This window comes from Melospiza georgiana, chromosome 2, assembly GCF_028018845.1.
Source record: "Melospiza georgiana isolate bMelGeo1 chromosome 2, bMelGeo1.pri, whole genome shotgun sequence".
In the NCBI taxonomy this organism is placed as follows: domain Eukaryota; kingdom Metazoa; phylum Chordata; class Aves; order Passeriformes; family Passerellidae; genus Melospiza; species Melospiza georgiana.
The window spans coordinates 60201525-60228807 of record NC_080431.1 but is presented as its reverse complement, the minus strand read 5'-3'; the positions used below and the strand labels follow the sequence as shown (position 1 = coordinate 60228807).

General features: G+C 46.6%; 1 long non-coding RNA gene across 3 annotated transcripts in view; it reads left to right on the top strand.

Annotated features, from left to right (window-relative positions):
- The window catches only part of LOC131096599 (uncharacterized), a 59338-nt gene extending 32378 nt beyond the window's left edge, over positions 1-26960 (top strand). Inside the window, exons 3-6 of one of the 3 annotated variants that reach the window (XR_009115995.1) lie at positions 13698-13824; positions 22598-22677; positions 25446-25608; positions 25687-26960. This is a non-coding gene — a long non-coding RNA (uncharacterized LOC131096599). Of the gene's footprint in view, positions 1-13697; positions 13825-22549; positions 22678-25445; positions 25609-25686 lie in introns of all 3 variants that reach the window. The other 2 variants (XR_009115994.1, XR_009115996.1) reach the window with 2 other exon arrangements.
- The last annotated feature ends 323 nt before the right edge of the window (positions 26961-27283 follow it).

Here is a 27283-nt window from a genome sequence, read left to right as displayed (position 1 = left end):
CAAGAATACGAACACAGGCTTCTCCTTCCAAATTACAGTGAAAAAATCACGTATTCTCAGAACAGCCCTGGCTGGCAAAGCCTTGCTTGCTGAGATACATGTAGTTTGTACATCTAAGGGCAATGATGCGAGACTGGGGACAGCTGGGGCAGGGAAACACAAACCCATTTGGATAAAGGGTTTCCCCATGGTGCACAACCAAAGAAGAGTTTCAGCACCATGTTTCTCCTAGGCACAAGTCAAACCATCTTGATGCCTCATTTGATTTGACTCACCAAGAACAGCATCATGTTCAGCACAAGGTGAAGCACAGAGTAATTGCATGGGCAGGTGTTTGCAGAGAAGCAGATGGGAAAGGTGGGTGCTCCAATACTATCATGGCAAGCATGGAAGGAAGAGTTTGAAGAGGGCTAGGAAAAAATCTCAAAATTCTCCTTACCATGCATGAGATCAATTGGTACAGCAAAGTTAAGTCTGGGTCTTTTCAGTGGGAGGACGAAACCTCCCAGGCTGAAAACTGTGCTCCCATTCCTTGTCCTTGTCCTCATCCAATGCCCAGATTCATGTCAAGCATCAATATTGTGTGAAACACGAGCCCTAGTACATATAAATGTAAAAATCCTTGAATTCAAGCAAGTTCCATCACACTCCAGGGAATGTCCAGTTTCCAGCTTGTTTTCTGCTCCTTCTGTGCCTTGATTCATGCTAGACATGGATTTAGTCTTTTAAAAAAGACACTTGGATTGAACAAAACAGTCTTATTACTGAAAAACCTGTCCTGAAAAACCACACTCCAACATCCCTTTCCTCCCACTCCCTTGCTGCAAGGGCAGTGCTGGGCATAAGTCATCTCTCCACATGCAGGTGTCAAATCAGAAAAGGAAAACCAAGCAAACTCCCGGGACTCCAGTTAGTGAACTGACTGGATCTGCACTGAGTGTAAAGCACAAGCTACACTCCAGAACTCACTGACACCTCCCTGAAATCCTGAGGATGCACAGTTGGAGACCCAAAGCCAGACCTATAATGTGCTGTAGAAAAATAACAGCTGCTGCGAGGTCCCAAGTCTTGCCATAGCAGGGACTCTTTGGCAGGTATTTCAGAGTCAACACATCTAGACCCCTAACATTATTCCATCCAGTACTGGTGTCTATTTTAACTTGGACAGTGCCCAATCTGCACAGTTAAGTGTTTTCCACACAAAAATGCCTGGTTGGTAAACTTCCAAGAAGTTCTATTTTAGATTCAATGAAGAGTAGCAGCTTTCCATGAAACTTAACTTTGTTCTTTCTTCTTCTCTTTTCCCTCACCCCAAGATCCCTAAAAGACCCATAAATTTTCATTTGGAAATGCTACCTGGGGTGCCTCATGGATGTCAGAGTTCATTTGTTCTGTCCTTCAGGCAGTGGGATAGTTTCATTAGAAGCCCTTTTGTACCTTGAAAAAATACCTGGGGGGGCAAGGAAGGTCCCATCTTTACCTTCTCATTGAACTGCTCTTCCTGAAAAGAGTGCAGTAGAGGCTCTGCGGTTGACTTCTGAAAATTCACAATTTTTAACACTGTGCTGCTTCTCCTGTGTTGTGTACGAATGTATGGTCGCTCATCACCATGAGGATGAGGAGCAGAATCCCAGCTGTGGAGATTCTCCATGGTCAGCAGAATATCAATCTGCTGATGTGCAATTGCCTCAGAGTGGGAGATACACACAAATCCTACTGGAAACCTCTTATTCTCCTGCCTCCAGGTTCCCCTACTTCTGCATAAGAGCGGTTCCATAGCCTGGAAACCATGTCCTAAACAGCTGAAATTTGCAGGAGTATGCCATCTCCTTATCAGCTCCCACTTTGCAGTACATTTCTATACTTGTTTTGTCCCAGTCTGTGTCTCCATAGCTCTCAGAAAGAACTGAGCTCCTTCCAAGTTGTAATGATCCTCACTTGTTCAGTCCCTCACAAACAGAAATCACTTTGGCCAAAAGCCAGGACTGCAAAAAGGGCCAGGCACATACACAGGCAGCTTAAAAGCACCTCAGCTTTGGGAAATCCTGCTGGGCTGTAAAAGCTGCCACAAACCCAAATCATATCAAGCAAGGCCTGTCTGATAATTCTTTGGCTAAATCCCCAAACTAGCTAAACTGCTTTTCCATACAAAGTATTTCCAGGTGGGTTATTAGGTCCTGTATCCCTTCCATGTTGTATTCTCTCATGGTTGAAAAAGACATTCCTTAGAACAAGCTATTTTTAAAAGAAAAGCAAATATTCTCCTTTATATTTCTGGCTCCTCTAAACCAGGATACTTTGCAAGACACAAACTGTTCCCACTGAGTAGCACACGGGTCTTATCTGCCCACAGTGTCTGTGCCTGTGCAGGACTTTCAGCTGGGGACATAATTTACATTTTCACAAGGAGATTGATGCTGGTAGAAGTACCAGTGTGAAGAGTTATGCAAGTATGAAGGGTCATGCTTTGTTAAACCTAGTTTCCCTTCCTATATTTTTATAGCAGCATCACTACAGCCACATTTGAGTCTGTGCTGCTTTAATGGTACCAGAGGAGTTAAAAGGAAAGAACTGAGCCAAGGGTGCCCCACAGCTGGTTCTGGCTGGGCTGTGTGAGTCGCAGTGTGAGGAGGAGGCAGAAGCCTGGCTCCACACAGCCCTCCCAGCTTCAGGTAGGCACACCTGGGCTGTTTTACATGTGTGCACACGAGATCCACCAGTAAAGCTTTGCTGAAATAGCTGCACCTATATAAACCCTTCATGGTGTAAGAGAGCAAAGCTTTGGGAGGGCTGGTTTGCTGTACTTGCTGTGGTGGATGGAGCAGGCATTGATCGACCTGCTGTGACTTTGGCCCATAGCAAAAATCTATGCCCAATGTGAACAGGATTGTTGGAAACCAACCACAAGTGTGAGACCTGTAGATCTGTAACTGGATACTGCATGACAGAAGTAGATAAGGAAAAAACAGGGCTTTCATTTGAAAACTGTAAGGAAAAAAAATGGTTTGTTGGTTGATTTGAGTCTCTCGGGTCTTGGAAGGGAGGTGGAGACAGAACAGTACGAAACCCCGAGGTTTCTGTGAGTTAGAACAAACTGTTTCACTTTGAGACGCTTGCAGACACTTTGATCTGCACATGTGTCTTTAGAAAAAAAAAAAATACCCCGCAGTGACCAACGAAATCTGGCCAGGCGGCGATCGCCGGGGTCTGACCGAGCTGCGGGTGAGAGGCCGGTCCCCAGGGCGGGCTGCCTGCGGCACACGGTGCCAGCCAGCATTTCTCTCTCAGCGCTGCTGGGAACAGGCACGTCTCGATGGGAGCCCTGTCAGCTGCGTGCCGCCTCGCCAGCGGCTGCTCCGGGCTGCAGGCAGGGCCAGAGCTCGGGCTGCAGGGCCGGAGCAGGCAGGGCCGGAGCAGGCAGGGCCGGAGCTCGGGCTGCAGCGCTGCAGGCAGGGCCGGAGCAGGCAGGGCCGGAGCAGGCAGGGCCGGAGCAGGCAGGGCCGGAGCAGGCAGGGCCGGAGCAGGCAGGGCCGGAGCAGGCAGGGCCGGAGCAGGCAGGGCCGGAGCAGGCAGGGCCGGAGCAGGCAGGGCCGGAGCTCGGGCCGCAGCGCTGCAGGCAGGGCCGCAGCACCGCCGTGACTCAGGCTCCCGGCTGCCCTGCACGGCCTTCCTCCCCGCGGCCTCCCCGGGCCGCGATGCTGACATCGCCCACTCTGGATACCGTCATCTTTTTCCAAAGACAGCGCTGCCAAGCGCCGCTGCCAGCGGCTCACGGCTGTGCCAGGCACTCGGCCAAAGCTCCTGCCCTTAGCCCACGGCAGCCCGGCTCGTCGATGAGTGCCAGTGAGACAGCGTGAGGGCTCCCCTGGGCTGCAGAACAAGCTGGGAGTCCTGGAAAAACTGCGGCATTACCGGCCTGGCAGAGCCTGGAGAGAGCCCCGTGCTCCTGCGGGAGAGCAAAACAAAGCAGGAGCTGTTGCAAACACTTTCTATTTCCTCCCAGTGAATAGTAGAAAGCCTCACCCACATTTCACTCTCCACTCCCACTTCATGTTAAAAAACAAACACACTCAAAAAAAAAAAAAAAAAAAAAAAAAAAGGAAAAAAAGTCAACATTTGCTACTGCGTGTTGTCCTTGCTTCCATGTGACCCAGGCATGTGATTAAGTTGTTGATACTTGTTTTTTATAGGATCAAATTCATAGCTGCTGTAGAAGCCTGTGTAACTTGTCAGAGCAATTCTTTACCCTGGCAAGTTACACAAGCTGAGGAGCTTCTGTCGGCCACAGGGTATCCTGCCCATCTCAGCCTTCTCCCTGCACGTGTGGCTCCTTCTCTCCATCCCAGCAAAGCCACCAGTTGTATACATTTTTGGGAAAACAGGCAAAATCCCTCTTAGCTGCACAGCAGATCTTGGTGAGAGGCCCCCACCCCATGGCAAGTCAGTATTTTCTTCCAGCCTTTCTTTCTTCCTCTTGGAAGTGCTGCTTAAATACAAGAGAAGGATAAGACTCCACCAAAAAAAAAAAAAAAAAAAAAAAAAAAAAAGGCCCAGCTTGCCAGCCCACGGCGCGCTCTGTGTTTGGTTTCTGCTCACAGCCTGCACAGCCCTGCCTGTGTGGATCTGTTGAGTCATGTTGCACGGCTGGATGGGATGGGGCTGTTTGCTTCCAGCCTGCTTTTTGTTCCCAGCTCTCCTGAACCATCAGACGTTACCTGTGCTAGGGAGCCACAGTGTTGCCATCAGGCCCCTTTCCCTCCTTGGCAGGCAGGAACTCTGGGGGATCAAGAGGTGATGCAGAGCCTGTGTAGGGAAAGCATGGGGACACCCTTTTCCTCAGGTGGTAGAAATAACCATGGCCCTGCTTGTGGTGTCTCCCTGTGACCAGTGTGCAATGCACTGGGCCACATCAGCCCAGCAGCCACTTCTTAGGTCTCAGTAGTTCCTGTAAATAATGGGGGAAGCCTCTGCATCTGTGACTGCATCTTTGAGCAAGCCTCTGAGATACCTACACAAGGCTCTGCTGCTGGGGCTGGCCAGGGAGCAGGCCAGCACCTGATCTGAGGTGTCCTATTTATGAACCTGGAGTCCAGCCATAGGCCCATGATTACACAGAGGCACAAGTAGGAACCAGTGCTGCACTGTTGCTCCTCAGCACCCTGTCAGGGGAGCACTGGGGGTGTGAAATGCCTGTGTCTTTACCTCAGCTTTAATTCCTGAGTACCACAGAATCATGGGATGTGTCAGGCTGGAAGGGACCACAGTGGGGCTTCTGGTCCAACTCTCTGCTCAAGCAGGGCCATCCTAAAGCACATGGCACAGGATTGTGTTTAGACACCTCTCTGGGTGTATTGAGGCAGAAGACACAAGTGTCAGCCTTAGAGATCTCCCCAGTTTGCCCCAAATCCATGTGTGCTTCTAACTGACACAACACAGTCTTCTTGGGATTTGCTTTTAATTACAAATGAGTTTTTGTTCACAGTAGTAGGTACTACCTTTCCCTATGGGCTTTAACTGCTTGCAAAGTTGCTCCTGCAGCAGTGGTGTCCCTTCCACTCTTTCTGCAGGGCTCACTGGTGTTAAATTGCTGTGGATGCTTCTACCTGCAGCCATCCATAAGCAATGGAGACACTGCATGTTTTTTGAAGCAGGAATCAGGTGTAACAGTCATATAATCTGCCCCAAAGAGAAAGACATTCTGTTTTTCTGTGGGTGTCTTGTTTCTGTCAAACATAAAGCCTGAAGGCAGCACTGGACACATGCTTGCTTTTCCCGTTTCCCAATGTTTCCCTTCTTCTGTACTTTGCCACTCTATCTTCCTTCTTGTTGGAAAGATAAATCTTTGGACATAATAATTTATCATCCCCTCTTTTCATAATGCCTGGATTTGAATAAGAAAGTCACAATCTCTAAAACTCATTGCAAACTTTTTGAGTTGCCCCATTCTTTGGGAAAAAATTGTGATGTTGGAGTTCTTCTGTTTGAAAAAAATATTTGGAAACAGCACATTGCTTTTAATGGCAGTTTAGACTGTCAGATCCAGGAAATTTTAGGCTTTCTGTGCTGAAGTAAGAAATCATAAAATTGATAGCTTTGTTTGGGTTAGAAAAGACCTTTAAAGATCATCTGGTCCACCCCCACTGCTGTGGGCAGGGACATTGTTCAACTGGATCATCCGACCTGTCTTTTAACACTTCCAGTGATGGACATCCACTTTCCTGGGCAAGCTGTGCCAGTGTTTGGATGTCAGTCAGCATACATCATATCCCCAAAATATATTTATTTATAGCTTTTTTAGTTTTTTTATTTTCTAGTCTTCTTGATCATGGCCTGTGTGAGCACCTAGTAGCTTCTCTAGGCTCTCTCCTGTGGCACGCTAGTCTGAAATTCCTTCTCTCCCAAAGAACTCAGGCAACTCGTGTCTGGTTTGCATCAGGCCTCTTGTGTCTCTGACACAGGCTGAGGTCTCTGTGCATTACTGGTTTCTTTTTGCTGAACAGGAGCCTCTAAATTTTTAAAAACCTTTATTCACATGATTGGGGAATGTTCTCTTTTGCCAGATCACCAAACCATCAGCATGGAGATGCCAATTATCCATAGGTCCCTGAGCAATTAGTTGGATAGGGTTGAGTGTGTGGTACTCAGGAGCAGTCAGTATAAATTTTTTGGTTTTTTTCAGATCAGTATAGCTTGTTGTTTCTTGTTGAGAATTACTTTCTGATATTAGCAACCCCCTCCCTTCTCAGAACTCTCTTTTTTCCTTAGTGATGCCAGCAGGAAACCCATTTCTGATGGCAGATATTTATAGGAGTAATAGACCTTCAGTTTTCCAGATTTTAACTGAAATGTCTACTTTGCATTTCAAAAAAAGAGTCTGAAATACTCTGAGAAGGTCTGCCATTTTCTGAGAAACTCTATTAAAAATTAATTTTCAGTTCCTTCCTTTTCTGCCTGCCAATATTCTCTGGCAGGTGGGTGTTTTCTCTGGCCAGGAGGGGGGCTAATCCACATCTTCTTCCATGTTTTCTTCTTAGCCTGGCAAGGCCTATAGGGCAGAGATTGCTCTGGTACTTGTGCTGCTGCTGAGGACAATACACTGAAGGTCTTCACAAAAAACAGTTCAAAAGCTTTCATTCTCCCAAATCAACAGCTACTTGCAAAAACAGAGAGGAGTATTTTTGCCAGTCTCAGATCTCTCTTATTTCCCCATGAAAAGTTACATAGACTTCTGTGCCAGGCAGGGGAGAAACATCAACTCTCCTCAGTGGTCATCCCAATTAACTTGAAGCTGTGAGCCAGAGCTGCATTTCATGAGCCCAGAGCTTTCCCATGCAGGAGCTTTAACTTCAGTGATGGGTGGCACATTAGAGATGAGCTTCCAGGCTCCCAACAGCAAGTCTGTTGCAATAACTCTGTTGATCAAATAAAGTTTCTGTTCACAGCACAGAGCCAAAAACTGTTTTTGATTGCAGCCTTGAGGGGTATTTCTTGGCTCATAGTCAATGTTTTAAGCAATGTGCTGCTCTACAAGTCATTACCAATGTTTGAAATCTCTTCCTTCTTACTATTATCCTCAGAGATGTGGAATGAAGACTATTTACCTTTTCCTTATAGTTCATTATGATTATTAAGCCAGGTATGAGGACTTGTGCATGACAGTTGAATATAGAAGGCCTGTTCTGGCTGTGATATTATTTTCAGAAGAAGTGAGTATATTCAGAAATATGGCCAAGTTTTTCTTTTTTTCTTCTCCTAACTGTATTTGTGTACAGAGATTTCAGGATTTCACAATACCATGTTGTATATGCACTCTGTGCTGGAAGCAGTAATAACAAGGTTTCTCACTGCTACATTACCAAGACACTTAAACAAGCCTCTCATTAATAAACTGCTGCCTATACCTTCAGATTCCAGTGCCTGGTCTCACCACTGCTCATTCTCTCAGCTGTCTTTCCACCCCTCCGCTGAATTTAAAGCTACTTTGGGTGCCCCACCTCCCCCTTTGGGTCCTACCAGCTCCTGTGAAACACATCCTGAGGCCATCTCAGAGAAGTGAGGAGTGAGCGAGGTCCCAGCATAGATGGGGAATGTGGGCACTTGCAGATGTGTCCCCACCACACCCACAGCAGCTGTTTCCAGCTGGAGCCACCATGTGCTGCTGTGCAGTGCCATGCAGGGGTGCTGTGAGGGTAGGAAAGGGTGGATGTCTGCATTGGCCCTGGGTTACATGGCAGCAAAAGAGCAAAACTTGTTCAGCCAGGCTTTGATCAACCTGGCTATGCTGATTCTAGCCCTGGGGGCACCTTGGGCTCTTCAGACCACCTTCACTTGCTGCAGTGGAGGTGGATCCTGACGTCCTTCATGGCTTTCTCTCTACATGATTGAGCCCTGTTTTCAAGCAGGCTCATTTACATGAGACTTCCACACATTAATAATTACATTCAGGCTCCTCCATGCCAAAATCTCTTTGGAAAATGCAAGTTGCTCTTATAAGTCACTGCAGACAGTGGGTGGATTAATTGTCTCAACTGAAGTCTGTGAGTAATATTTCTCTCAGCCCCTTTTTCCAAGGATGGGGAGATGGCAGTGGTGAAGATCCTGCTGTTGATGGAAGTGGGAACACAGAGAGCAAGCTGCAGTGGGTACAGAGCCTGAACTGTCCTCTTCTTCCCTTTAAATTTAGTCTTGACAGGTCACTGTGGAACAACATGATGTATTTGTTCTCTGGATGGAGAAAACTGAAATTTCTCAGGCTTTTTATTTGTCTTGTTTCATAAGCACTTCACCCATTCTTAAATAAAAATGAGATGTCTGCACAGACCATGAGCACTTTCACACTGTACAGTTTTCTCCTGAAAAGCAAACTTTTCCTGCTCTGAAGAATGTGGGGTTTTGCTGGGCACATCAATTTGCACATTCTCCCCACTGGCACTGTCCTTCATCTTCTGCTTCCAGGTCACCGTGGCACTGCATTGGAGTCTGCAGGAACAGGGACTGTTTCATGACTTGTAGCACCTACAAAAGTGAGGTTTTAATCTAAACACAGATCCCTAGTCCATAAATACAATAAATTGGCATAATGAAAATGGATAACGGGGAGTGCATTTCATTGTGGAAATAGTACCTAATATGGGAATAATTCCTAACTCCTCAGGGTTCCAGTGCTCCTTTCTGCTTTGCTTCGAGCACTCAAAGGCATGCTCACCACAAGATGGTTTGTGTTAGGAATGATGACATTTGCTTAATTAAATTTCAAAAATATCTAAGTGGCAGCCCTACTGGGCCAGAGTCAAGAACTTTTCCATGTTTTGTGGTGCTCAGGCAATGCTGTTGGTTGGTGACTACTGAGTTTTCAGTTTATACTCTCAACAACACGTTGCTGATGGCAAATATGATCTGACTCTTTGGTCTGGAAGCCTTACCAATACAAATCTGTCTTTATAACTTAGCTATGCTACTCTAGCCAAAGAGAAAGCAGCATTAACTAATAATTCTGTAGATATGTGGATGACTTTTATTAATAATATAACCAGGTATTTTATTAATGTTACAGTCCCTGAGAGCAAATGCTCATAACCAGGATCATGCTGCATTGGACTCTCAGCAAGGAGCAGGACATACATGCTCCAAAGTGGTTGACTGCAAGAAAAAATAGATGGGTATAGATAGGATCATGTAGGGCCAGGAGCAGGTATGGATACAAGGCTCTGCTAGCAGAACTGAGCAATGGGGACAGTGTCTCATCTTACATGGAGCTGTCACCAAGGTTAAGTCAACCTGTCTCAAAACTGTGTCCATGAAGAAAAAGAGACAGGTCATTGCCATGGAAGACTCCCTTCTGAAGGGAGAAGAAGGCCCCATATGCTGGCTGGAACCACTTCTGAGGGAGGTGTGCTGCCTGTCTGGGACATGGCTTTAAGATGTGAAGAGAAAGGTTCTTGCCCTCGGGTTGTTCTCCACTATTAGTTTTCTGGTAGGCAGCAATGAAGTTGCACCAGGAAGTCCAAAGGCAATCAGGAGACACTTCAGAGATTTGGGACAATTGGTTAAGGGATCTGGACCATAGGCAGTGTTCTCCCTTATCCTACCAGTTGCAGGGGATGATAAGGAAGGAAATAGGAAAAGACAACAGATCAATACCTGTCTCTGAGCCCAGTGTCACCCACAGCATTTGGGGGATTTTGATCATGGGTCAGTTTACATGACAGCAGGGCCACTGGTCACAGATGGGACATACCTGTGTCAGAGGGGGAAAAGGATCTTTGCCCTGAATACTTGGAAAAATTTGTTCACCAAGGGGATTGTCAAGCATTGGAACAGGCTGCCTAGGGAAGTGATGGAGTCACTGTTCCTGGGGGTATTTAAAAGACATGTAGCTGTGGCACTGAGGGACATGGTTTAGTGGTGCACTTGGAACTGCGGGGTTAACAGTTGGGCCCAATGCTGTTATAACTCTTTTCCAACATAAATGATTCTATGATTCTATGACTGCATTCCAGCCTATCCACGTGCCTTTAAAATCAATACTCAAGATCCTTTCGGTCAGCAGATCAGAACAGGGTTGTCTTTTAAGCAGTAGCAAATGTTGAGATACCAAAAACACCATGTAAATCCATGTGTACGTACAAAATGTTGTCAGTTCCTGGCACTTACCAGATATTCTTCCAGCTCCAGAGCATGCATACAGCCCCATACATGTAGCAGCTCCCTCAGACCTCATGCCAGTCTCCCTGAAACTTGAAAATGTGGTACATGCAGGTGTACTTTGTAATGGCAGCACGTTTCAGCAAGGCACAGTGTTTGGTGCTAGTGCAGCTCTGAGGGAACTGTAGCTTCTCTGTGTCATCTTTCACTGATTCCACTTTTGCTTCTGTCTCCATTCCATCTGTTTTAATTAGGTTCATCATAGCTGCCACAATACTGCTGCTGCAGAGCTCCCCAGTATGTCTGGCCCTGTCAGTACCTGGCGCAGTGAGCAGAGGTTGTAGGGCTGCTGTCTGCCACGAGGAGAGCTAACAGAGCTGCTGGGACCAAGTCATCATGGGCTGAATGCAGTTTGGGGTGAAAAGGCTAGCACAGGCACTCGGCTGCCAGAGCACTCATGGGCGGAGAGGAGCCCTGAGGCAGCACTTTTGTGCCATGTCTTCACTTTGAGGATTGGATCTGGCCTTGAGGGCATCTCAGAGCCCTGGGAGGCTTTGAGGGTGGTACTGGGGCTGTGTATGGGTGTGCTGTTGATGCATTATGGAATTCAGAGGGCAAAAGCTTGGTCAAAGAAACAGCAATTAGTCCAGAGGTGCCTAAAACTGAAGAGAGCAGATGGAGCAAGTAACCCAGATGTGTCCAGCTGGACAAAACAAGTTGTGTATAAACAGTCTCAAACTGTTTACAAAGTCCAAAAGAAAGAGGAATACGAAAGATTACTTTTCTCTGTGAGAGCAGAGGACACATGCTGGTTCTTTGTCCCTTCCACCATTGTTGGACAGCTTGTTGCTGGTGATGACATGGCCTGTGCCTGTGGTGTTTTGGAGTGTGGGGCTCCCCGTGTTACACAAGCGCTTCCATTGGTCACCCAGCCATTTCTGCAGTCTCTGCAGATACATCAGGAGAAGCAGAACAACTACAGGCACCCGTTCATTTGACTTCTTTCTCTTCTGCCCTTCTCCTTGCATCAGAGCACCAAATCCTCCTCTGCCCTGGGGCACTCAGTCATTAACAAGGACCTTGCTACTGCCAGGGCTCTTCTCAAGCCACTGAAGTCAAGATGACTTCTGGGAAAGAGAAAGCAAGTTCGACTTTCATCTGCTGCAAAAAGGAAAAAAAGACCATTTTAAAACTCTGTGGGGGATTTTTTTACCCCATACCCATGCAGGACAGCAGGGTAAGGCTGCAGCACTGCAGAGAGATGGCTTATCAGAAGCTTGTCTGCCATGATGAGTAAATAAAAACTCAGCAACTAGATCCCTTTTTCCCAAGAGAGGGGGAAGTTGACGGAGGACATTCAGAGAATGCAAAGGGCTAGTAAACTTTGCAAAGATTGGAGTGGCATGGAGTTGCAGATCTCTGGCTAGAGAGAGAAATTGTTTCAGGCAGCCAGAGGATGCTGCATGACCCCTCTGTTAGCAGAAAAGGAGCCTGCTGAAGTGTCTGTGGTGTGCGTGAGTGGAAGCAGCAATAAACTCTGCCAGGATCCTCAAGTGAACAGAACCTGCTGCAAGGAGACATGGTCTGGGTTAGTTGATGACAAGCAGAATTCCCAGCAACAATTGCCTCCTACCCTGGGATATCTCTTCTTCTACTATTTAGTTCTGAGTGAAGCAGTTGGACTGTCAACACTCATGGCTAGACCATGCTCACAGGACCACAAGCCATGTTTCTGCAGCAAAGTGGAGACTAGAGGTGGACACAACACACTGCTGCCTGTGGGAGAAGGAAGAGTGGAGAGAGACTAGCATTTCTTAACATTTACTGCTAGCTTCTTGGAAAGAAGACTGCAGGACTAGCTCCTTAGTTGGCATAAAAAGACACGTATCCATGGAGCTGAAGTGTGTTCATTTCCTTCGCTAGGAAAATAATAGAAACACAAAAATGTTTGGAAAAGTCCTGTGAAGGCCCAAGGTCATCCAGGCTCCTGCTTAGCACAGGACTATCACATTACATCAAGTCAGCTTTGGCATTGTCTAGCCAACTCATGAAAGCCTCCAATGATGGAGAATGCACAGTCTCCCTCTCTGGGACATGTTTTCTGCTAACGTCCATTCTCTTCTCCCAAGCTCCAGGCTGGGTTTGTTGCCCCCCGTTTGTCCACCTGTTGCCTGCAGGATGGATTGGGGTCCGTCCATCTCCTCCTGAGGGAGGTGTGATTGGCAATAGGGTCCTGTTGGATCACCCCTCCATCTCCCTGTCTCTGGACTAACCCCACCCAGCTCGCTCAGCCTCTGCTCCTAGCTCCTACGCTCTGCCCCAGCTGTCTCAGACCCCCCTGACTGGCTCTGCTCACACTGAGGGGTCCAGAGCAGCACGGAACCTCACCCATGGCCTCTGTGGAACAGAGGCTTCCCTCTCCCTGCCAGCTACATGCCTCCTCCTGCAGTCTGCCAGGCACTTTGTCCTGCTGGCAATGCCAGCACACGCTGGGCTCAGACAAGGTGGGACCTGTAATTATAGCAACATGAAAAGCAGCAGAGGTCTCATTCACTGCATGGAGATAGTACAGTAAGCAAACTGATTTAAAATCCAATTTCATAGACACAGAGATTACATTAATCTCTTTTAATAGCTAAACAATTCAATTTTCAAGACAGGACAAAGCATGGGGATATTCTTGACAAAACTGGTGCTTCAAAGGTGCCTACATCAGATTTCCAATCCTAACTCCTAAGCTGCTAATGGTAGAACCGATTGTATCTTTTCATACAGTAGTGCTACAAAACTTGCTTTTAATCTCCTCTTTTTGTAACACGCTGTAGCTGCCTGGGCTTGCCTGTGGGAAGCAAATGTAGATTGTCTTTGCTTTCAAACACCATATGAGGAAACTTACCCAGCCCTCACCAACTGATCTTGGGGGCCTGTGGAACAATAAAAGCCCAAGTTATCAAAGTATCTGTAAACTGGCTTCTGATTTCTAGCTGGAGTACCTCCCTGAATCTGGACCCTTTGATTTAAGGTAGCTGCTTTCTTTCACCATGTCTCAACAGGCAGGAAAGAGCATAGCTTTAATTCCTGTTGGCTCAGTCACATTTGCTCAACATGACTGAAAACCCCCTTGACCTCTAGAAATGCAAAAGTGAATGTGGATCTACATTGGAATCTTCTGCCCTTGTAGTAAGTACTGTGTAATATGCATGGATGTTTCTATACTGCCAAAAATATTGGTGTAAAATGCTTTTCTTGTTGACACTGTTTTGCTTGGAGAATCCAAGTTATCTGTCCCAGGGAAGGCACTATTTATTTAACTAGATTGCACGTTTTTAGAGAATTTTCAGGTCTTGTAGTCTAGCCGTATCCATTTTGGGTTGATTTCTAGTGTTTGTGTTGTGATTTAGGGCTCTGACAAATGAGCTCTAACAAGTGATGGTGAGGTGACTGAAGAGGACCCACCCAGCTGCTCTTACTGCTCTGCTGATAAAGATTACAGTCCCTGCAGTGGAGCTGGCAGAAGACAACATTTGTCCAGGGCAAAGCTTCTCCAAATGGCATTGGAGTTGAAATCTCCAAGGAGGTGGGCTTATACTAAACAGAAGACTGTGAACTAGAGATACTGAGATGTTGTCCATAATGGTTTATGCCCACCTAGAACAGCTCTGCTTCAGTGCCTCAAGTCCTAACAGATCCTGCCTCATGTTCCTGTCCCTTCCTTTACACCAGAACTGGCAGTCATCTGATGCTAATACAAAATTATATAGAGCCTTCAAGCCAACCAAATTTTCTTCTCATTCACCCAGAAGGTGTGGAGGGGACTGAAACGCCACCAACTTCTATCAGATTAATCATGGTAACCTGTTTCTCAGGTAGCAGTGAAAATGTTCCTGGGTCTCAGTGCCACTCTACCCTGTGGTCACAGAGTGATGTCAAGCAACAGCAGGTGACAGTGTCTTCATCTGTTTTCCACCCAAACAACAAACTGGGGCCAGAGCCTTCCCCTGATGCTCCTGCATGGCCAGCCAGCAAGGCTCTGCTGCCAGGGAAGTCCCTTCTGTCCTGTTCTGCTACAGGGGTAACGTGCTGTAGTGGTGGCCTGGCTGTCAGGAATGGAGCTGGCATGAGCAGTTGTCTCTTTCCCCTCCTGACTCAGGGGGTGTCTGGCCAGAGACTGCCCTTGCACCCCCATGCAGCAGCGAGCAGGAACCACAGCAGGAGAGTCAGGACTGACTGACCTGAGCACTATTTCCTGGCTAAATTACATAAGAGTTTTCCTCTCCCTGGCCCATTACTAACATGGCAAAAAATCAGTGGGAAAATGCCTGGGCCTTAAATATACAATGAGCCTTTCCCCACCCATTACCACCTAACTGATAAGCTGCTCCAGGCTATCTTGTTTATGTTTATGAGTCTTTAATACCTCGTAGCATTTGTGTTTGCCTTGAAGCTACAGGCAGCTATGTGCTGTAGCGTGCTGAATTTTCGTGCTGTAAGTACAAACAGATGTTTGAAGATCTGCTTTGAAGCAAATCTATGCCCTCTACATTCTCTCCCAAGACTCCTCAGGAACAGTATGCATCACTGTATTCAGAGGAAAGCTTTGAAGGGCAGTGAGAGAGGAGACACATAGGAATAGTTAGCAGTGGAACAGGAACACAGTCACATTTCTATTGCATAAATCCTTCACAGCAACGCTTCGGACAGCAGTGTGCATTAAAAAATTTGCAGGGCCTCATTCCTACAAAGCAGCTGCTGCCTGTATGCACGTCTTGCCTAGCCTAAGTCACTAGCTAGATCCTTGTTGCCCTCAAGAGCTATTTCCTGCCGCCTAAATAATTTCCCTGATACCAAAAATCTCAGGGTGAGCAGAAGTAGTAAAACCTGAGCAATGTGCACAGATGGCTCTTGCTCACTTCCACTGCTTCTGCCAGCTGCTCTTAGGCGTGGAAAAGCTTCAGGAGGCGGACTCAAGTGGCATTAAGTAATTTGACTCTCTCAAAAACTCAATTTAGAGTCAAAACCTGTGAGACACCCCATAATACTTCATGTTGCATGCAAAATAATGGGGAAGCTTAAACAGCTTCTGCCTCAGGCAGCTCCCAGTTTATGTCAGAACACAACAGAAAGGCTGAGAGGGAAAGGTAAGATGGCAGTGGTGAAAGCAGCCAAGATTGTGTGGTGATTGCTGTGTGGGAGGTTGCAGCCAGGACTCTCAAATGACTGAAACCACCATGGTATGGTTTTGGTTTTATTTCTTCTTTTCTCACATTTTGAGGGAGAAGAGGGTGTGTCTGGAGGTTCAGATGCTAGCTTGGAACTTGGGTGATCTACATTCAGGTATCTGCCTTGCCAGTGACTCCCTTGTGTATGCTGGTCCCATCCTTCTGCCTTTTGCCCCTCATTTTCCAAGGAAGAATGTGTTTCCATACCCCTGAGGTGTGTGAGGTTAATACCTGTGAGGAATTTAGCTACAGTATGAGAGAGAGTCATATCAGGCCATGAAGTGGTTTGGTCTGTATTACCTTTTTACCGTAGGCAATGGACAGCAAAGGGGATCCTTCAGAGCACTGTGTGTAGCTGACTTTTAAATGCAAAGCAGTGTTTGACCTGAGCTGCACAGGGAGCTGATATTGTGCTGTAAATCTCTCTAATTCCCTCTGGAGAATGCTTTTCCTTAATTCTGCTTCATTTCATACCTCTCACATTTCTTGCTTAAACATGAAAACTATTCATATCTTTATTTATAGAATTCTTTTTCATTTCCTAGTAACCGCTCTTTTGTCTTGCCTAATTCCATTTCATCTGATACAGTTCTTCCTCCCTTCCTCCTCCTCCTCCTCCTCCTCATCCATGAGCTTAGGGGATCTCAAAAGGACCTATCTGGGAGCCTGAAAGCTGCTTGCTGTACCCCCTCCTTACCCAGCACCCCTAAAGTGGCCTGAGTGGAGAAAAGAAGACATTCTGGGGGGGACAGCTGACTGACAGCAGGGCCTTCCCCTGAGGATTACACTGTGTACATCAGTACTGTAGTGAACAAATCTTGGCAGAGGTAGTAGCTCCTGCAAGTCATGTACAGCAGATCTCCTTTAAGCAGCAATGAAATTTGTGATGTTTTTGTTCGATATCTGCAACCTCAGGGGAAAGAAAGTGTGACTCCTGCCTTGTGTTTGCAGCTGAAAACTTATTAAGGACAGAAAAGAAGATGCACCTCTATTTTTTTAATATTCTGCATGTACAAACATGGTTTTTTCAGTGTAAATTGAGAGGTGTAAGGCTCTGTGGGAGGGATCTCCTTCTAGGAATTTATTTCATGTGGCTGTGAGGGGCTCAGCAAGATAGGATGGGAAAAAAAAAAAAAAAAAGAAAGAGGCCCAAATCTCTAGATAACTGAAAAAGTGAAAGTGCTCAGTGAACGAATCCTCACATGAAATCTCCTGTTTCTCCAAAAGAAATGAAACCTTTCCCAAGGATCTGACACCTACTTATAGTGTTTTGTCTTCTAAAGAACATCCAAGTTACACTAGGAAGTATGACCTGCCCAATCATAAGTCAAAACAAATAAATATTCTTGGGGTTTGCCTTTTGCCTGCTCAGTGCCAGTTTTTCTGTGCCTAGCTTGAGTCTTTTAATAAATTCTCCATGAACATGGAGGCCAGGTAGGCAGCTCCCTGGCCCTGTCACCTCCACGGTGGCTGACAAAACACAGGAGAGCTCAGATAGCCAATGATCCCACATCCCAACAGGTTGGCACTCCATTTTTGACCTTGCTAGTTCTCAGTGCAGGGCTTCCTGCTCGATCTTGTCTTTCAAGGAGGGACTGTCCAGTTCCCTTTGAGAAAGGGCAGTTTTTTAAATTGTCCTTGTTTGAAAGAAAACACTGTGTTGGGCAGCAGTGAAAACAGAGAGCTGAATGCAGTCTGGCGTGTGCTGTGCTGATGTGATGAGGCTGGGCCATGAGTCCAGGAAGTTTTGCTCATTTCTGCACAGTGTGGTGGTAAGCTGCTCTGTACATTATTTTTCCTTTACCCTGGAGCTTCCTCTCAGGACCCTGCCAGTAACTTGATCTTGCTTTGATAAACCATCATGCAGACACGATGTGAAACTGTAGTCCTAATGACCTGTGTTATTTAAAAATCAAATGACACTTTCTCAAGAGAAAGTTTTTTAGTTCCAGTGTTTTCCTAAGATAACTATACCAAGGCAGCATATTACCCTCCCCTGTAGTTTCATTTATTGCTCACTTTGTCTAAACTCCTGCATGCCATAGCGCTGCACTATTTTGTCATGTTCCACCCCATCATTTCAAAATAGCTTCTCTGTTTGTTTAAAAGTACAGCACAAGCTTTAAAGACTTGAGGAAAGTGATGCTAAATACTTTGTGTAATGATGTACAGCCTGCCGGCTCAATTTCACTGCCTTGTAGCACCAAATTACGAAACTCTTTGCCTCTTCATCTCCCCTGTCTTCTGAGCTAGCAAGAGATAAACAGGAAAAAGGGGAGACACCTTCTGTTTGATATTGTCTGACTCTCAAGTCAGTTCAGGCTCTGATATTAATAACTTCCTGTTTTGCTGCAAGCCTTCTGATAAGTGAAAAGCCTCCATGCATGTTGACTTTTCATCCTGAACTCAGGCAACTACATGACTGCTGTATTCCCAGCCCCTGGGCTACAAATTCCAGTTAGATGCTTACCTCCAGGCCAGAATTTTAGAGTTGGAATTCAAATCACTGAAAATTTAGGTGCCTAAATGCACAGTTAGTTGCCAAAATACAAATGACCTGACTTGCTGACTCTGTGAGTGTAGTGGGACTTGAGAGGGCAGAATCTATACAAATCAGACTAATTTTATTTAAGAACTCAAGTAAGGATCCTAATCTGAAATGTTGGGCTGTTGTTCATTGCTCAGGATGTGCTCAGAAGCTAGAAACAGAAAAGAGGATCTGCAAAATAATGTGGAGAAAGGTGCATTTGTGTAATATCACTTGTGCAAGATGCTTGTGAAATGTAGTATACGCTGCATTGCGTATTTTTTTCACACATGCTTAAAATAGTAAGGCCTTTTCTTTTCCAACTATGTGTAGCAGGTTGACCCTGGCTGGGTGCCAGGTGCCCACTAAGCCAAGGGGACAGGGGAGACAATAAGATGGAGAGCAACCAGTGGGTGAGGTAAGGCAGTTTTATTACAGTGAAAGAAAATAAACGAGAACCTGCGTGTGTGCACAAAAGAAGGGGAAAGTCAGTCTCTACTTCCCATCAGCAAGCAATGTTCAGACACCTCTGGGAGGCAGGGTGTAATGGCTCCCTTCTATCAGTCCAGGGGCCAGTTTGTTAGGGTGTTTGCCTATTCAGGAGTAAATTCCCAGGCAATGGGAGATGATTTAGGTGATTTAGAACCGCCCTAGGAACCTGCCCAAATCCCTCCACACACCCTTCTGCCCAGGAACTGGATGCCTCAGGGCACATTTTAATAGCTCCTCACCCAAAGGTTTTTTCTCTTGCACTTGGGTGATGACAAATTCCATTAATTCCATAGAATAACAGCAGTATGGGCTAATACTATTAACAGTATCAGACAGCTTGTAAGGATTGCCAACAACTGTGGAAGTCTGCAGTAAAAAATCGTCCACATTCAACACACAATCTTTACTTAGAACAACAAAAACAACTAAACTAAACAGAAAGAAAAGGGGAAAAAGTTGCCCACACCAGATCCAAAAAAACCCCATCATCACAATACAGAACAAAAATGGACAAACTACACAAAATCCACTCCTAGACCCTTCACTACAATTCCTTCACTACAATGCAAATTCCCACTATCATTCTACTTCATAACATGGTTTAATAATTGGTTTGCCCAATATTTCTCCCAATTTATATCCTTATCTCAAAGTTCTTGTTAGTGCCTACATTCTCCACCAAAAACTGTTGTGGTTTGACAGTGCCAAACACCAGGCACCCATAAAAGCTGTTCACTCATCCTCCCCTGCCACAGCTGGGCAGAAGAGAGAAAAGTTTAATGAAGGGTTGAGATAAGGACCAGGAGAAAACACTCCAAGGGCAAAACAGACAACTTGGAAGTGCAAAGTAAATTTATTACTACCATAGTCAGAGAAGGATAATGAGAAGTAAAATAATCCCTTAAAACACCTTTTCTTCCCCAACCCCCTCCCTGCTTTCCACTGACAGTGCAGGGAGACAGGGCATGGGGGTTTGATCTGTTCACCACCCAAGATTTTCTTCCACTGCTCAGGGAGAGGAGTCCATTCCCTGCTATGCCATGAGGTCCCTTCCCTAGGGAGACAGTTCTCCATGAACTTCTCCAGTGTGTTTCCAATCTCACAAGCAGCAGTTCTCCCAAAACTGCTGCACTGTGAGTCCCTCCCATGGGCACACAGTCCTCCCAAAACTGCTGTGAGTGGATCACTCTTCCACAGGGTGCAGCCCTCCAAGGACAGGCTGCTCCAGCCTGGAGGCAGGGGCTCGCTCTCTCCACTGGGTCTCCCACTGGACCACAGCCTCCTCCAGGCATCCACCCACTCCAGCATGGCAGCTGCCCCACAGGCTGTGAGTGGATCTCTGCATCCTCCATGGATCCCCATGGACTACAGAGGGACAGCTGCCTCACCATGGCCTCCTTACAGCTTGCAGAGGAATCTCGGCTCTGGTGCCTCGAGTACCTCCTGCCCTTCCTTCTCCACCAACCATGGTGTCTCCATGTTGTTTCCCTCACGTATTCTCACCCCCTCCTCTTCTCTAGCTGGAATTAACACTGTGCACACACCTCACTTAGTTTTGATTTTCTTCTTAAATCTGTTATCACAGAGGTGTTACCAACCTTCCTAATTGGCCCAGGTTTGGCCAGCATCATGTCCATCTTCAGAGCCATCAGCCATTGGCTCTGCTGGACATGGTGGAAGCTTCCAGCAGCTTCTCATAGAAGCCACCTCTGTGGCTCCCCTGCTACCAAAAACCAGGCCATGCAAACCCAGCACACTACGAGTTATTCAAATAACTTTGCTTATGAACTGAACTGTTTCCTGTGGATAATGCACTGTTTTGCTACCTGCTGCAGAGATAGAGTCCCCCTGAATGCCTAATGCCTGTGTAGTGCTGCTCTGCATGACTGGGAACAGTCTCCTGATCACAGTGTGAGACAGGAAAGCTTGGACTTAGCAGTTCTGTGAGATTTACAAATCATAACAGCTAATCAAGATTTAAAGCAGCTCTGGACTGAAAAGGCTAGCAAGTGGTCCAGCTGTGAGTTAATTCATTAGTTGCGGTAAATATCACTGGAAGAGCTTGTCAAAAGGAAATGTGAAGCAGCTGAAAAGAATCGTCCTTAAAGTGAATGTCAGAGGTTTTTGCAGCTGTCATCCAGTGGACTGGAGACTCTGGGCATTGGAGAGAAAATGAGGGTGAAAGACATAAAAATTTGAGTACAGAGGATAAAGTACCAGTTCCCACTGAGTGATTATAAAGGAAGCAATCTCACCACTACAGGGACCTAATTAGAGACTGAATCTCACAACCATCACAGCACTCTGAGAACCCAAACCAGTGAACACAGCCCGCTCCGAGCAGCAGCAGGAGGAGGCTCTGCTGCCTCAGCAGCACGATGGAATATCACGTTTGTGTAGCTGGGGGCATTTCCAGTGTCCTTGTGTTCTGCTCAGCGATCACTTGGGTCCAGAGGAGCCACATCATTTTCCTGCCTGCCAGCACAGCTTTGTCCTGGTCCTACAGAAGGCAACAACAGGCTTCCACTGCCACATATCTGAGCATCCCAGAGGAAAGGCACCAGGACCCTTTTCCCCAGGCAAATATAAGAGTTAATTGTCAACATTAACAAGACAGATTTTTGCATTTCTATGACTGATCTGATAAATCACCACTTTTCTTGCTCTCCTAAATGTGCAGATCGATGTGAGTCCTCAGGCCTCCCTGGAGACACCAGTGCTGTCAGCCAGAGGTTGCATGTATGGTTCACTCAAGCCTTGGTGCAGGGCTCAGCTCCACCTCACTCCAGCTATTGCCTGTCTGAGACACTGTCACCCTTCCCTCCATCTTTATGGAAATGTGGAAACACTGGCTTTAGTTTGAAGATAATTTTTGGCAGCAATGCCCACTGCCCTGCTCTAGCTGCTCCTTCCTACCTCTGGGTTGCAGTGCATCACATAATCATTGGTATGCCAAGCAGGGAGTTCTCTGAGCTGGGTCTTTTCTTTGTCTGGTGATTATTTCTAAGCAGCAGCAAGTTTTCACTGGATTTTATTTATGACTGGGTCATTCTGGGTGCTGGTCCTTGGCACATCGCTCCTGGTGCCAGGAAGGACTGTTGCCTGCAGGAGCCATGCTCTGGGGTGGGTGAGCAGCAGGGTCAGCAAGAAGGAGTTCTTGTACCTGGTATGGCAGGAAAGGCACTTTTAATGTAACCCTGTGAGGGTTGCAGGGATGTCTACCATTATCACTACTACTAGCAATGACATTTTTCTCTAGCAGGATTTTCCAGGCATAGGGAAGGAAGCCTTCTGAGACAACTTGGGCAGCTCAGGGAAGAGAAGGGATAACTGCTCAGGATGCACAGATGTATCATGTTTGGGGGGCAGTGGTTTATGGGTCTCCTCTGGAGCTGGTAGGAGATAGGTGAACTGCCCAGAGAGAATTCAGCTGACATCTGACAAGGACATTTTCATAGCCAAGATAAACAGATGCCTTTCGTTTTATTCCAGGGAAAGCAAATTACTGGCCCGAGGTCAGGCTAAACCTGACAAGCCTAAACCACTTCATTTGAGGTTGTTATTTATTTGGGTCAATATGAAACATTTCTAGCATTTATTTTCCATTTTTGGCCATCACATGCTGCTGTTTTCACTCCTATGTATGTTTTCTTCTCTAACATTTCAGATCTTCTCTCTTGTAATATTTAAAATCCTTATTTGACTGATGCTGCAGGTGGAGAGTATTAGTTACCTCCCATGACCACTCTGGCCACAATGGCTTCCTTTGCTTGACAAGCTGATTACTTTGTCAAGGTGAGTGTTAAGTCTACCAGGAGTATCTCTGTATGTCTTGTGTAAGATTGAGGTTGCAAGCTGGTTTCTTATTGGACATGCAGTTTCTCCAGACACAGAATCCCTCTGAGGGGATATTTCCCCCCTCACTTTCCTCCTGAGAGTGATGTTGCTGCAGTTTATGCAGTAAGATTTAGATGGCTGTATCTCTGAATTTGACAAGCTAGTGGATGGCAAGCAAACCCAACCGATGAAATTCCATTGATAAAGAAAATTCTCATCCTAGCAACTATCCAGAAAAGTCCACAAGAAGAGATTAGGAGTTAATAACAACTGCACCAAGTCTGCCAAAGCTGCTGGGGATATAACCAACAGACACTTGTGTGGAGCCGAAGAATCACTGCAGTGCCTGCTCCTGCTGCCCCTCATCAGCAGGTTTGGAAAAGCACAATCTCAAGAGGGCGATGGAGCTGATGGGCTCCCCAAAGTACCAGTTACAGGCAGTAGGGATCAGTCAGGGCCCTTTGTGACAGTTTTGCAAAAACTGGCTCAACACTGCGTAGACTCATTAAAGTAGAAAAGAAATTTCCTGTCAGTTGTCACTGGGGTTGGTGTCTCAGATTGCCGCTGACACGGGAGTTCATAGCCCTGCTTCACAGAGCCAGAGCACAGTGCAGGATCCAGGTGTGTCTCTGCTTGCCAAAGTGGCTGTAGCAGGACCAAACTTTGCCATGCACAACCCACCCAGGCCTCCGGAGACCTTCAAATGGTCATATCCTGCATGATCCCTAAAAGAGGCCAGACAGAACTGCAGCAGGGAAGCTGTAGCAAAAGTAGCGCCTTCAGATTGTCCATTGGATATAGTTGAGACACAAAAGCAAAGCTCAAGTAAATGAAATGCATTTCTTAGCAGTTCCTGAGAGTGAACAGGTTGTGTTGTTTGTGAGCTGCAAGCCACATCTGCAAGTGGGGTGGGTGTTCCACAGAGAAATTGCTGCCTCTGGCCCCAAAATATCATTGTAAGAAGGTAGGGAAACATCCAAATTTCTCTTAATTTTTGCTAGGTGGTACATTATGAGCAACTGGCAGTCAGACCACTATAGATGATAAGAATTCAGGAAACATTACTAAGCAACACAAAGAACAGAAAACAGTGTGTATTTTCCGAGAAGATTGGGGGAAAAGTCCTGTGCCACTGAATGCTTTGGGAGAATGAGTCCTAATAGTTACAGTAGCCAAATGTCACCTGGGACTAGCACGTGAACAATTCTTTTGTAATATTATTTGGCAAATGTCTCAACATCTTGAGCTTATTGCAGAATAGAAAAGAAAATGATGGCCAGTGTTGTTTTCTGGTGGTACAGGAACAATAATTTCTCTAACCTTGTGTGGTGGTATCTGACCATACCTGAGGGGGCAGGTCAAAGGAAAGCAATGTGTAGATGTGGTTTTCAAAGGCACCTATTTCCTCATTTACTGCTAGGAATAAATTTCTTCCTGGCATATTGTGAAAGAAATAGTAAAATAAACAAAAGGATGGTATACTTTGTAAGATGAGGCAAACATTTGTAAGAAGTCCTTTGTAAGATGAACCTCAGGGCTACACTGCCCATAGGCAAACCAGCTCTGGGTGCTATGTAAGCACTGAGGGCAAACCCTTGGCTGCTCTTTTCCCAAGCAAATGCTGTCCTGGGGCTTCTTTCCTCACGGCAGGAAGGAGAAAAAGCAGCTTTTACTATCCAAGTGCATGGCGTTCCTGCTCCTCCCGGGTGGATGTTGGAACCCAGGAAATTCCTCTGGCTGCCCTGGAGGACTCGAGACCCTGACAGGGGGCTCGGGGACCTTGGCACGGAATCAAAAACACCTGTGCCTTCAATTTTAGCCCTTGAAAAAAACAATTACCAACCTTATATGAGGATTCACAAGCCACAAAGTTTAAGTAGAATGATAGTTAGTTTGTTACAAGGTAGAGAAGTAGAATTTTGAGTTTTTAGAATGGGGGTTCAGAAGCCGAGATGGAGGGATTTGGGCATGCCTTGTCCTTCTTCTTTCTTCTTCTTAGCCTCCATCTTCTGGGTGATGTTGGCACTTTTGGATTGGTTTAGAGTAGAAACACACTGTCTAACATGGGTGATAGGTATTGGAAAATTATTGTAAATGATATAAATGTATTTTTTAGTATAAAAAGATAACACTGCCCCTGAAGGCGGTCAGTGTGCCTCGGACCAACCTGCTAGACAGACCTCAGCAGATCAGAAAAGGAATGTCATAGATAACAAAGAATAAACAACCTTGAAAACCAGAACAGAAGAGTCTCGACTCCTTCCGCTGCTGGGCCTGGAAAAGAGACTCTCTAACACATCTCAGGGTCATCTTGACCACAGAGACGCCCGAGAGGTGGAAAAGAGAGGGAGCTCTTCTCCCCCTCTGCCTGCGAGGGAAGCACTGCTATTGCTGTGAGGGGCAGCAAGCTGTGTCGGGGCAGACCTCGTTCCCCGCAGGGGTCTGCACCCCGGCCATTCCCTGCCCAAGACCAGTGTGCTGGGATGCCCTGGCCTGCCCTTCCCACGCCCCCCTTCTCTGTAGCACCGAGCTCTGCCACTTTCTGTCTCCTTGGAAAGGCAGAGGTGGGGGAGCAGAGGGTCTCCATCGGGGGTATCTCCTTGTAGGAGAGGAAGAAGGCACTGGCTGCCGACAGGAGCACCCACCAGCCTCCCTCTGCAGCCGGCAGCGCTCTGCCTCTCTCGTTGTTTGTTATCTGACGTCTGTTTTGGTGTGTTTCCCTGCAGGCCGGGAGCCAGGAGGGCTGGCGCTCGGGACACCTCCTCCTGGTGCGCTGCCAAGGACGGTGGCGGTGTCCTGCGGCCAGAGCGGTGGCCCCGGGCACTCGGCATCCGTCCTGCGGCTCGCCCGACCCTCCCCTCGAGACCTACTTCTGCCGGGACAGGCAAGGTAACTCGCTCTGGAAATAGCTGGGACGGCGGCCAGCCGAGATTAATGCCTTCATTAACGTCCCCGGTTTATTTATAGGCTTAAAAATGCCTTGGACCTGCAAACCGAGCACAGTTGCTCCGTGGAAGCCAGGGAATCACAGGTCTCCTGCTTCTGCCTTTCCCCTTCCTGCTATTTCGTTCTGATTGCTGGGACTGTAAAACCTCTCTGGAGCAGGCACCGTTTCCCATTGTGAAGCTACTTTGTAAACCTTCCTAACTGAAGGGACACACACAGATACTCTTTTTCATTCTTTTTTTTTTTTTTTTTTTTTTTTTTTTTTTTTTTTTTTTTTTTTTGTCCCAAGAATGATGTATTTGTCTGGTCTCCTTCCTCTACCAACTTCTTTTTGTGTGCACACTGTGTCCTGTGGCACTCTTGGAGAAAATTCTCTTTTTTATTAATTCCTGAGGCAAAGGCTGAGCAGCCATCACAGGAATTAGTGATTTCCCACCTTGGGTTTTAAACCGTGAGCTCTGTGGAAGGAAGACTGAGATTCTCATGGCTGTGGAGAGCATGGAGAGCACTTAGGATGTGTAGGGCCCTAGTGAGAAATGCAGATGCAATTAGTGATTGTGCAGGTCTTCCAATAAAAGCAGCAGAGCTAGCCCAGCACCCAGGTCCTCCAGAAGCTTCATGGGACTGGTGAGAAAAGAAAAAAACCACCCCAAGTGTGTTGGCCCCAGATGAGGAGTTTTTGGCTCATGACCTGTGGCCATACTGCCTGGCCTGTTTCCCAGAGATCAGTGAAAGGTAAGTGAGAAAGGAGACTTGTTGTCAGCAAGCACAAATCCAAGGGATAGGCTGTGTGACTGGGAGATAGGAGGCTCCATGAGTAGGAGAAAAAGGTAAAAATGCCTGTCCTCACACCCAGAAGCATGGCAGCTCATGGAAGTGAGGTTGTTTCACAGGGCAGCCACCCTTCACTTCACTGTTGCTTTTTTGTTGTATCAATCTGAGATAAGCTCCTGTGTCAGTCTCCTCTTGGCCCTCATCTTCTAGGGATGAAATAAAGAGCCAGCAGAGAACCACTCAAACCAGTGTTGTCTTAATTTTCCCTCTGGGCAGTGAGAATACTTCAGAGCAGAGTGAATGAGCCCAAAATGGTAGAAGGAGAGTTTCTGTGCCACTACAGGTGAAGCCACAACCCTGGGATATCCTCACCCTGCCAACAACTGGTGGTTTTGAGGCGTCTTTGGGCCTTGCTTTCCCCTTCCTCTCTTTCCCACTTGGGTTCTTGGCTCCAGATCTCCTCCATCCCATCTTGGCCAGGCCCCAGCTCTCCTGGGATGGGGCTGTGATGAGGATGGGAATGCCTGCTCACATCTCACTTTCCACGGGACCATTAAATTCTAACTTTATATGGAAGTGTTCCAGGCCAGGTTGGATGGGGCTTGGAGCAATCTGGTCTAGTGGAAGGTGTCCCTGCTCATGGCAGGAGAATTGGAACTGGATGGTCTTTAAAGGTCCTCCCAACCCAAACCATTCTGTGATTTTCTACAGTCCATGGAAGGGTAAAAGCAGACATGCAATTGTTCAGCCATCCAAAGGTGATAGCTGGGAGAATATTTCTATGCCTGATATACATGAGATCCTGTGTCATTTTAAAGGCTTCAAAGAAAAGACAAGTCATATG